Source organism: Tursiops truncatus, chromosome 16 (assembly GCF_011762595.2).
Source record: "Tursiops truncatus isolate mTurTru1 chromosome 16, mTurTru1.mat.Y, whole genome shotgun sequence".
Classification (NCBI taxonomy): Eukaryota; Metazoa; Chordata; class Mammalia; order Artiodactyla; family Delphinidae; genus Tursiops; species Tursiops truncatus.
Genome location: NC_047049.1, coordinates 68,328,858 through 68,340,733, shown reverse-complemented (window position 1 = coordinate 68,340,733; position 11,876 = coordinate 68,328,858). Strand labels below are relative to the sequence as shown.

Sequence of the window (11,876 nt, the reverse complement as noted above, 5' to 3'; positions counted from 1 at the left end):
ACAAGATTTTGAGGTCAAATAAGTACGTGACAGTTAATTTAAGCAATGAAAGAAGCCATTCACAGAGGACCACATATTGTGTAATTCCATTTATACGAAATTTCTAAAATAGGAAAATCCATAGAGACAGAAAGTAAATTAGCAAGTGGTACCTAGGGCTGAGGGGCACGGGAGGTTGGACAGTGATAGCTAAAGAGTACGGGATTTCTTTTTCAGGTGGTGAAAATGTTCTAAAATTGATTGTGGTGATAGATGTACAACTCTATAAATACATCAGAGGGATGTTGGGTAAATTGTATGATATGAGAATTATATCTCAATGAACCTGTTAAAAAATACATTTGGGGAGCTGAGCTGTGGAATACCACAAATACTGAGTAAGGAACAGTGAGATGGAGAATGCTAACAAGAGGTGGTCTGCTGGGCAGTCCTAGGAGGGAGGTCAGAGGTGTTATACAGTTCCAGCTACAGCTCAAGTTTTTTGAAAAGGGCTGAGATAGATACTCCCCTCATGTAAAAGACCACTGGAGATCATGATTACTCTAATCATGGATATGATTACCATAATCTACTTCTCCCATTGCAGTGGGATGAATCTGTCTAAAGTTGACCCCGGTGAATCTTGGTCTAATGATAGGATTATAGCTATGGAAAAATTGACTTCTTTTCATTTCTTGAAGCCTCATTAGAAACTTAGTTTGTGTGTTATGATCCTTGGAGAATAACTGCTCTTCCAGGTGGCAGTATTTTTCTATGTTTGCATTTTTTTTCAGGGTTCACTCAAAGAGTTCCAAACTTAGCTAATCATGGAAGTAGGAAGGTGGTTTTAGTTATATTTGAGGAAAAACCAAAAATTACTCCAGTATGTCTATAACAAATAATGAACGAGGAGCCATTTGTATTATACATAATCCACTCCTCAATGCAGTGACATGAGACATTTCATCTGGTATTTAGCATGACCTGGTCCTTCTACAATTCTCCAACCTCATCTCCCACTCTCTGTCTCATAGAGATTCAGAACTGTGACCCTAAATGCATGTCTGCATTTTTGTTCATGCTATTCCTTCTATCTACAACATCTTTTCTCCTTCCCCACACTTGGCTAGTTCCTACCTGGTCTTCAGGACTCTTCCAGGAAGACTTCCTTAAATTCTCAGGATGATCTGGGAGTCCTTCCTATGGTCCCATAGCACCCTGTTTATACTCGATCAACACATTTACTACATTGTAATGGGCTTATCTATTTATCTGTTTCCCTACTGGTCTGAAGGCTCCTTAGGGATCATCACCATATCTCTTTGTCCTCAGCTGGGCTAGTTCCCAGCACCTAGTACATTCTTAATAAATGTGTGTTGAACCCCTTTATTTCAAAAAGACTATGCAGCAGTCACCTAGAAAGTTTGGCTAAAGAAATTTGGTACCATTCCTCTTAACCCCAAATATCACCCTAATAATCAGGTCCATTAAAAAGGATCATGGAGTGGCAGGCCATTCTTAGTGTTCCCAAAGCCTTGCACATGGCCAAGCACACATACTAAGCCCTCCTTAAACCGATCTATCTACAGTCCTTCGACTGTCGTATGTTAACTATCTTACAGACAACACTTTTAATACCATAGAGAGTCCTACCCCTAAATTATTTTTCACACACTGAGTTCATATGTTCATTCATTATTTGACAAAAGAACACTAGGGATTTCCCCAAAACAGAGATGAACAACTGTTCAGTTTTAACAACAGCACCATCTTGGTAATGGAAGATTCGTGCAATTGTCTGCATATTCAAATATTAATTTACAAAAATGAGGGGGAAACAGAAAAAGAAAGTGCTGGTGTTAGTGAAAATAAGCAGAGAGATCTCATTAATTTAATAAAATTAAGACAAAAATAGAAATCATTAGGTGTGCTAAAAGTGGCCAGTCTTTAGCTGTGATTGGATACTCAAGGGAGGAGAGGTTGATTGTATGTTCAATTATGAATAAAAAGAACAAATTAAAGAGCATGGGTGGGACTTCTCTGGTGGCGCAGTGGTTAAGAATCTGCCTGTCAATGCAGGGGACACGGGTTTGAGCCCTGGTCCGGGAAGATCCTACATGCCGCTGAGCAACTAAGCCCGTGTGCCGCAACTACTGAGCCTGCGCTCTACAGCCCACGAGCCAGAACTACTGAGCCCTCGTGCCACAACTACCGAAGCCTGCGTGCCTAGAGCCCATGTTCTCAACAAGAGAAGCCACCACAATGAGAAGCCCACTCACTGCAAGGAAGAGTAGCCTCCGCTCGCTGCAACTAGAGAAAGCCCACGTGCAGCAATGCAGACCCAACACAGCCATAAATAAATAAGTAAGTAAGTAAATAAATAAATAAATAAAATAAAGAGCATGGGTAAAATTCTGGGACTGTAGTGCCAAATATAGTGTCCAGAAGGCAAAGCATATTTAGCATTCTTATAATTATATTAAAAATAATTAAAAGTCCTCCTCCATCTTAGCCAAACCAGATAGCATCTATGTCTCTTGCTTGATATCTACACCCTTGATTTTCACTTTTTCATGAATGCATTATATATCAAAGCAGGAAGTGACTTGTGTCACATTAGAGATTCTTAAAGCCTTTTCCAGTCCCAAGAAACTTTGCAAGGAGTAACACTTTAAAAGGAAATAATAGCCAACTGAGGGCAAAACTCAAAGATTATATCTTGGCTGTAGCTTTACTGCTAAGTGATTAAAAACACAGACATAAGAGTCAGACACATCTAAATCACCTAGCAATGTGTCTTGATCAAGTTACTTAATCCTCCAAACCTCAGCTTCTTTATCTGTAGAATGAGGATAATAATAGTATCCATCCTGTAGGGTAGCTGCAAGATGCAAATGAATGAATATGTTCAGTGCCTGGTACTTACTCTGAGCTTGTAATATAAAAGTCATTGTCTAGGAGGGAAGAAGGATGCTAGAAGAGATGGGAAGGGCTCAACTTGGACTACTTCACAAACTGTCAGGGGCCCCACTGAATCCTGAGTCCTACTGAAACCTCAATGCAGAAACATTACAACTTCTATTACGACTCCTGATCTACCCACTGGGTCATTCTGGCTTCTGCTGGAGTGAGTGGCAGTGTGCTATTTATTTACCTAATGACTCCTTCCAAATCAGAGAAGTTGGAAACCCTGACAGTTGTTCCACCCATTACTTTTTTTGTTTCACCACCTCTGCACTCGGGAAGGTGTGTCTCTGGTATTGTTGTCACATCTGCACTTTGATTTTTCAGTTGTCTGAGGCTCCCAGCTCTTTGAAATAGGTGATTACAACTCTACAATTATAAAATTAGAAGCGGCTGGGTTTAGGATATGCTGTTAAAAACAACACAGGGGCAGGCTAACACTGTGTGATGGATGCCAGGCACCACAACCTCCTAAAACACACATTTGCCACCCTGGGCTTCTGTGTTTGCTCCCCTGACATGGTCGGGACTGTACCCCGACTTCCATTCTGACAGCTTTCTTACCTACATTCTTTTTTAACAGTTTACTAGGGTTTAATGACATTATTTATTGCTGTTTAACATTTATTATTTATTACTTTTAGCCTTGCTTATTCAAATATTTTGAGAAAGTCTTGTACTTCTAATATTGCACCAAGACCTGAAACACCCTCAAGGAGCAAGCCCAGTTACAACAGAGCGAGAATCAGGAAGAGGGGTGGGGGGACAGCAACAAACATGGAGGAAAAGGAAAGAATGAGATAAAAGAAAAATACTCAAGACTATGATACAAAAGTACCCAGCCCAGGGCCTTGAACACAGTGGGAAGTGCTCCGTAGTTGAAAAGTCTGCAACCTTTCCTGTCTCATCAGGCTGCCCTAGCATTTCTGCTTGTAAAATAAGTTCCAGACAAAATCAGTAGTCATATCAAAATTAGTAGTCCTAAATATTTTGCTGATGTTCTCTCCTTTCATAGGCAAACCTTCTGAATGTACTGTCAACACTCACAGTCTCCATTTCCTTACACCTGAATGCTCCCCACCTACTCTAATCTGACCTCACACCTACTGCCCCTCTGTAGCCCCACTGTAGCTGCTCTCCTTCAAGATCACTGGATGCCTTACCCAGTGGGTGAGTCTCCACCTCCCTGGCCTCCCTGAAGGATATGACACTGTCAACCAGTCTCTTCATCTCAAAACCCTCTTCCCTACCTTCCTTGCCACAGTTTTCCCTTCTTCAGTTTCCCTTTCTGGCCCCTCTTTCTTTGCTCACTGCTTTCAGTTGATGAGTTGAAGGATCTATCTTTGATTTTCTGTCCTTCTCACAGGATATAGCCATCCTCTGCCATGATTTTAACTACCACCAACATCCAAACAACTTTCATATTTTTCTGGTCCTCTCTGACCTACTTTTTGAACCTCAAACCCACATAACCAACTGCATGCTGTGCCTCTCCTCTTGGATATCCCACAGGCATCTCAAATGCAACATGCACAAAACTGAATTAATTCTCTCTTACACCCTCTTCTCTCCACATCATCTGTAGTCACTCAAACCAGAACTCTGGGTGTCATCTTAGATTTCTCATTTTCCTTTAACTTCCACTCCCGCCCCTGCTATATGTCCACTGGGTCTTCGGATTTATATCTTTCAAAACTTTCTCTAATCCACACACCCACTGCCTTAGTTGCAATTCTTATGTCTTTCTTGAATTCCTTTAATAGCCTCTCAACTAGTTTTCCTGCCTCCTGTCTTGCCATCTTCTGACCCATTCTCCCCACAGATACCCAAGTGATCTTTCCAAAATGAAACTCTGGTAAGTCACTACCTTACTTAAAGCCTAGCCATCGGCTCCCCATTGCTTACACGGTGGAATAAAAACCCATTTTCAGAGCCTGCCAGGAGCTCTTTGATTTGACTGCTGTATTTCATTACTACTATTCTCCCTTCCCTCTCTACAACTTATATCCTGGGCATCAAGCTTCTAGATGTTCCCCCAAAGCATCATGCTGCTCCATGCTTTTCCATGCTGTTCCATATATTTGCAAATGCAAACAAATTTTTTTTTCCATTTGCCTTTCCATCTCATTCCCACATAGACAAGTGCCTATTATTAACAAAGGCCCCGTCCCTCTCCCCCTCCTCAGAGAGCTGACGACTTTCTCTGGTCTACCACAGTATATCTCTGTCAGGTATCTACCACACTTATTTACATGTCTGTCTCTCTGCTAGACTGAAAAACTTAAGGGTGGGGAATGATGTCTTATTTGTCTTTACCCTCACTCCAGTGTGCAGGGCCTGCCATGAAACAGGCGTTTATTCCGTGTTTGATCAGTAAGAGAAGACAGCGCCTCATTATCCTTCAAATCAACCGGAATTGAAAATCCAAGAAGCCACCTTTGATAGCACCAAGTTGCAGTCTCAGTTGCTCAGTCTGAGCAGCTCAGCACAGCTTCCTGAGCCCTCCACCAGTTCAGAAAGCATCCAACCTGCCATGAAGTGTGCACTGCATTTGCTGAACAGGAGTCAACGTCAATCCCGCTGATAGGGTGGTCTTTGCCTCCTTTCGCCCAATCTCATACCCCGCGAATTGTGCATCTTAAAGGTCACGGTCATAGGTGGTCTTTATCAATCAAAGCATCAGTAGAGAAAAAAATCCCACTCTGGGATATCGTGAGACATGGTGGTTTCAAAACATTGCAGATCGTTAAATGAGTAATGTTAATGTGATCTCAGAATAGTAAACACACCCCCACATGGATAATGATATTACTTGCATTATATGGAAAGGAAAAAAAAGCAACATTTGGCTGAAAGGACTATGGAAGAGATGTCTGGATGGGTCATTCAAGTTCTATTAAGACAGGTAAATTGCATTTTTCTAACTGTCTCCCCCGAGTGTGGGCACACACACTCCCAAATCAAATCTTTCCTCTGGGGTAGGGTGTGTGATTTGGGGGAAGTTCAGGGAAGTGGGGAGCACACACATAGAGGAAGAAAACAAAGGCCTTCATTTTCTAAAACTCACTCACTCTGATTGAGAAAGAGTTTCTCAAGAATTGTGAATGTCCTGTACAGGAAGTAACACTTCATCACACGGCTAATAATCAGCCCTGTGCTTGTCAGGGATTGGTTTTTCCCTTCTGTGGTGAGAGGATGGCCCCAGGCAAGCTTGGACACCTTCAGCATCCATCTTCCAGCATGTCTGAACGCACTGGTCCCATTACTTTAATTCACATGGAAGACTCACGACAGTGGGGTGGAGTGGGAGAAGGGTTCTTCTGCAGTTTCAAAAGGTTTATATGGAGCCAGGCTAAAGTCCTGCCCCAAATTGCCTTTTCTACACTAAAGTAGCTTGCAGGGGGCCTGCGCATGTATCAAGCCAAACAAAATGTACTTTCTTTTCCCCCTCCAGCTCACTTGCCTTTGCTTCTTCTCTCTCGGAGAAGTTCTCCCCCAGAATTCAGCATCTTGAGGGCCTCTTATCCTTAAAGAAAACAACCCAATCAGTTAATTCACTCCAAGATACTGGCAATTCAATAAGACCCGTGTTTACATTTAGAGGAGATATGAATACTTTACCCAAGGGAATAACTCTCTAGCGGTGAAGTTTCTGGTCCTATCATGGGACTTTCCAGTGCCTCTCAATTCCTACGATATTGGTGACTACCGATGATGAGGGCATGTAAGCATGATCCTCATGCTTGGGTCATATTTCATTCCCTGACAAGAGGCTGGTAGCTTTCCTCATGTTATCAAGTTGCTTTTATGCAGTGCCTGTTTTAGTTTTTTTTCAGAAACACTGTGCAGAATAAGTTAAATCCCAAAGGTCCTTGTCTCACACCCAGCGAACCTTAGCATATTGGCACTCTATCCCAGACTTCTTCGACAGAGAAGACACAGGCCAAGGAGGGACACGGAAGTTGTCATCACATGAGCCCTTAGGTTGTGTCAGTTTTTAAGACCCAAGTCATTAGGTAATCTTACAACAGATACATGAAGGTACTCATTCATTCATTTATTCAACAATCATTTATTAAGCTCCCAGTGCATGCCAGGAATTGTTCCAGAGAGGCACCAAAGAACAAAATTGACAAAGTCCCTGCCCTGGTAGAGCTTAAAGTTGGAAATTGGTTTAAACTATTTCTATCTGTCTCCAGAAAGCAGAACTGGAACAAATGGGTATGAGTCTCAGGGAAGAAGATTTCTGTTTCACATAGCATACGACCAAATATGGAATAATAATGAGCTCCCTGTTACTGGAGGGGTCTGAAAAGAAGATGCATGACTGCTTGCTGCAGAGAATCATGCATGCAGCTGGACTAGATCCACTGTCTTCAATTGTTTCTTTTAGCAGCTGGTGACTTTTCTCAAAATTTTAACCTGCATCGCCAATATATTAAAAAGCAGAGTTGCTGTGGTTGAAGTGTTAAATATGGATCTAGAGGCCTCCCCTAAACGTCACTCTGTCCAATATACCCTAGATATCCACAAGCCACTGGATGAGATGGTCATGAAGCTCCCTGTTTACCCTAGAGTTATGGGAAGATCTGTGAATCTAGGTAGGATGTCAACCTACTTAGTCACCAGAGTCTTCCCCTCCCTCTTTCCCATTTCCACCTCTTCCTAGGAGAGAGTCTGGTGAAGCCAGAGAAAAGAGGCAGAGGCTCCAGGAGTATAACAGGACACTTAAAGAATGCTATCTGAGAATCCACCTGTATTCTTTATCTTTTAACACAAGGTTTACTTTCTAGAAGTGGACTCTCTCATCACACCCTCTCAGATGTAACAGGTGTGTTAAGGGATTGCACATTATTCTGCAGTCTGGAGCAGGAAGTTGGACATGCAGTCTCCCTTCAGATTCGGTGCCTGGAAAGTCCCGCCCCATCAGGCACACTGTGTTTGGAAAGGAAAACCTCCAGCAGGTCAAAGGACTCTGGGCAAGCAGCTATTCACTGGCTTGGGGCTGGTGATGCAATGTAGGACAGGGGAACCTGGCAACTTGAAAGAGCTTCAAGTCTTCCCAAGCACACAGCTACCACACAGAGCCTCAAGTTTGCCGAATCATAACCTTATCCTCCTCCCACCTAGAATTTTCCTGACAGTCCCTGAAAAGTTCACCCAAACTGGACTCACATCATCTAGCTTCATAGTCTACAAAGTTGTGAGCTAAAATATGTGAGTCAGTTGATCTTTTCCAAAGTGTGTAACATACAGGAAACATGATTTGTGGGAAGATGTTAATAGGTGTTACTCAAGAGAATTCTGAAAAGTACTACTTTGAGAAACTCTGCTTTAAACAAAACTAAGCAGGTTTCATTACTGCAGGACTTTTCAGAGCCTTGAAAATGCTAATGTGAACTGTGACTCTCTGAGAAGGGAATACAGTATACAGTATTTTCTAACTGTATTTGAACTCCAAATACTTTTTCTCACAGGACAACTTAAAATACTCCATTTTCCTAAAACACACTTGGAAAATGCTGTCATAAGCCAAACACTTAACCAAATTATATGAAGTTAATCTTTTACTCAAGTAGGCCAGTATTTCCAAAGTATACCAATGTCTTATCCACCATTTGGGGAGAAAAGATATCATATAGATGAATTGTCTACATAACTGAAGCTTCAGACCCCAAAACAATTAAGCCATTTTATCTGAAAACCTTTCTAAAGTGTATATACATCTTTACTTTTGATTATGAAAAACAAAACAATTCTGAGTATAAAAGTAAACATATGCTTATTTTTAAAAGCTTGAAAATTTGGAAAAGAAAAAATAAGGCAAAGTTACTCACAAACCTATAGCTCTGTTAGCATTTGATGTAAATTCTCTAACCTTATTCTGCATGAAATATCTGCCTTAATATAGAATAACTGACACAATTCACTTAATATTTTCTATGTCATTAAACATTCTTTGAAAATATGTTGGGGCTTCCCTGGTGGCACAGTGGTTAAGAATCTGCCTGCCAATGCAGGGGACACGGGTTTGAGCCCTGGCCAGGGAAGATCCCACATGCCGTGGAGCAACTAAGCCCGTGCACCACAACTACTGAGCCTGAGTTCTACAGCCCGCAAGCCACAACTACTGAGCCCACGTGCCACAACTACTAAAATGTGCGCGCCTAGAGCCCAGGCTCTGCAACAAGAGAAGCCACCACAATGAGAAGCCCGCGCACCGCAGTGAAGAGTAGCCCCCGCTCACCGCAACTAGAGAAAGCCCCTGCACAGCGACGAAGACCCAACACAGCCATAAATAAATAAATAAATAAATTTTTTTTTAAAAAGAAAGAAAATATATTTTAATGGCTCTGTAAGAGTCTGTAAAATAAATGTATCATACTTCATTTAACCATTACCTTCATGGGATAAATCAGTTGTTTTATTATAAATAAGAATGAATATCTTTTTTTGTAAAGAGTTGTCTCTATTTCTATTTCTTTTGAATAAATACCTAAAAGTAGAATTAATATGTCAAAATATATAAGTATCTACAGGCTCTTGATACATAGTGTTGTGTTAAATTGCCTTCCAGAGGATTTGTACTATTTATATACTCCCAGCAAGTTATGAGAGTGATATTTTACCACGCCCCCACCAACATTAAATGTTATCAATTTTTTTAAAAAGTGTTAATTTGATAAGTTAAAACTGCCATAACTGTTTTCACTTTTCATGACCAGTGAATTTAAACATTTACATATACTAATTTACCACCAATATTTTGTCCTCCTATGAACTGTCTACATATAATATACCATTTTTCTCTTGTGGCCTTAATATTTTTCTCGTTGATTTGTGTGAACTCTGTTAAGGTTACTGACGTAATTTTTGTGACAAATAATTCTCGCAGCTTGCTGTTTACCTTTTAATTTGGCTTATTATTTTTAATAGGTAAACATTAATATCTATTTATATTAAAATATGGCACCCTTTCTGTTTTCATTCGTTCCTTTGTTTTCATGCTTAGAAAATCTTTCTCACTGAGAAATCAGATGAATGTTCACTAGATTGCCTCTAGATGTTTTATGGTTTCATTTTTTTAAATCCTGTTTTAAAAAATATGGTGCACTGCTTGTTTCTAAAACTGAATAAAACATTTTCTTTCTTTTTTTTAAAAAAAACGTTTTCTTAATGACTCAGGCAGGGTTACAGTTTTGAACAGTATTTAAAGCTCTGTGTCATAGAACAGAACACCCCCAGGCACTATGGTAGAGAGAATTTTCCCCATTCTCTGTGACCTCAGTCTCTGTGATTTGCTAGTTCTGTGGCTGATTTTCAGTTCTGATCTCTTCTTTTGACATTGGGCTTTCAGCTCTCATTTCCTATTGTAGACGCTATTGTGCCCATTGTCTGCCACTCAGTGCTCCCTGCTTTTAAAAGCTCATACATCAAATAACCATAGCTGTATTACCATGAACTAAGGATATGTATAGTTGAGCTTGGGTGTGGAAGGCAGAATAACGGCCTCCCAAAGATGTTCATGTCCCAATTCCTAGAGTCTCTGAATATACTGTGCTATATGGCAAGGGAAAATTAAGGTTGCTGATCAGCTGAGATGTGGAGATTATTCTGAATTACCGGTTGGGCTCACTGTAATCAAAGGGTACTTAGAAGTGAAAGACAGAGGCAGGAGAGTCAGTGTCAGAATGATCTGATAAGAGAAAGACTCGACCAGCCATTGCTGGCTTTGATGATTGGAAGCGGGCCACAAACAAAAGAATTCAGGCAGCTGGAAGCTAGAAGCTAAAAAAGGTAAGCAAAGGAGGTTCTCCCTGAGAACCTCCAGAAAGGAATGCAGTGTTTTTGACAGCTTGATTCTAGCCCAGAGAGACCCATCTCAAACTTCTGACCTCCAAAAATTGTAAGACAATAAATTTGTGTTGTTTTAAGCTACTAAATTTGGGGTGATTTGTTACAGCGGCAATAGGAAAACAACACATGAGGCCTAGAAGTCTGTTAACAGAAAAAATTGCATGGGCTTTAGTGCATGACCTTGATGTCTGCCAGTTTGGCTGCTCTGAGGTTTTATTTCCACCACTCTCCCTCCTAATTATTTCCATGGTTGCTGGAAATCCAACCTACATCTTAGATCAGAGCCTAAGTAGGACATTTTTATTTTACAAGAACTGGTCCCTACAAATTAAGTTGCAAACATTGGGTCAAAGGGTGAAGTAGAAGGAAGCTTCAGAGACACAGTATTTTTAAAGTTTTTCAGAGAAATCACAAGGCTGGACCATCTGCTCAGTTTGGAAGAAAGACCATCCAAGAGAGGGTCGCGACCCCTGGCCTGGGTGAGAGCATCACTGTTAAATTAACATCTGCACTGAGTCAGATAACCAACACTTCTTTAGGTAAAATCCCCTCTGTCTCTAAAATACTGGGTACTTCGTGGGCATGAGATGTAAAGAATCCACTTAGCAGAGTCTTCTGGGAGTAAGGCTGGGAGGTTAAATGGATTCTGTGCCACCAAGAGCCTTGGATCCAGACTGAATGATAGAGCATGAACTAAGTCAATAAAAACGCAGGTTAAAAAAAAAAAAAACCCTCAGGTACTCCTCAAGAATAGTACACAGATAAGAATAAGGGAGGATCAGGGAAGAAGGCGCCAGCATTGGGCAGAGGGAACTTGCCTCTAAAATGCAACAAGATGTTTGCCCAGTGGCCTAAGTGGAGACTGCACTTGGATAATTTGTTGTGATGGATGTTGAATAACAATCTGAAGAGTGTGTGTTATTTATCTCTGTATTCCTAATGTCCGCCGCAGTGTCCTGCATGTAGTAAGTGCTCAATAAATTCTTGTCATGAGAATGAACAAATGAATGAATGAATTTAGTAACCCTCTGCCATCTTTAAATCCCACCCTGGGGCTAATAACAAAGATCTCATAT

At 40.9% G+C, this 11,876-nt stretch overlaps 1 long non-coding RNA gene across 1 annotated transcript in view; it reads right to left on the bottom strand.

Annotated features, from left to right (window-relative positions):
• Nucleotides 1-6,317: 6,317 nt before the first annotated feature.
• The window catches only part of LOC117308478 (uncharacterized), a 163,220-nt gene continuing 157,661 nt past the window's right edge, over nt 6,318-11,876 (bottom strand). The window contains exon 6 of the long non-coding RNA XR_012326617.1: nt 6,318-6,469. This is a non-coding gene — a long non-coding RNA (uncharacterized lncRNA). The remainder of the gene's footprint in view (nt 6,470-11,876) is intronic.